The sequence below is a fragment of the Phocoena phocoena genome, chromosome 9 (assembly GCF_963924675.1).
Source record: "Phocoena phocoena chromosome 9, mPhoPho1.1, whole genome shotgun sequence".
Taxonomy (NCBI): Eukaryota; Metazoa; Chordata; class Mammalia; order Artiodactyla; family Phocoenidae; genus Phocoena; species Phocoena phocoena.
In genome coordinates, this window is record NC_089227.1 from 99,405,591 (window position 1) to 99,405,985 (window position 395).

The 395-nt window shown below is 47.1% G+C and overlaps 1 non-coding gene across 1 annotated transcript; it reads left to right on the top strand.

Annotated features, from left to right (window-relative positions):
* The first annotated feature begins 323 nt into the window (after positions 1–323).
* Positions 324–395, top strand: TRNAC-GCA (transfer RNA cysteine (anticodon GCA)). Its single transcript has one exon. It is a non-coding gene; the product is annotated as a tRNA-Cys (tRNA).

A 395-nucleotide genomic window follows, 5' to 3' on the forward strand; every position in this document is an offset into this window, starting at 1 on the left:
AGAGGTTGGGCAGGATCTCTTCAATTTGCTGTTTTGTAGTGCAGAACAAGAGGAAAACAGACAAATAAATTCTAAAGGCCCTTCCAGTAGTGAATGTCAATGCTCCTCCAGGCTGCTGCTGTCACCATACACTGAGGAAAAGGGGGAGATGCAGGCATGTGAAGGCGTAGGGTTGTGGGACTCTGGGGCCTGAGTTTGTGGAGGAATAAGTTTCTGGTCTTACCAGCTCTCTAGAAATAAGTAGAAACTTCCAGTATGTTGCAGGAGTTCTGGGTGTGACCATGAAGGTGAAAGGTGTTTATGAGACATCTATAATAAGTAGTGGGTGTGTAGCTCAGGGGTAGAGCGTTTGACTGCAGATCAAGAAGTCCCTGGTTCAAATCCGGGTACCCCCT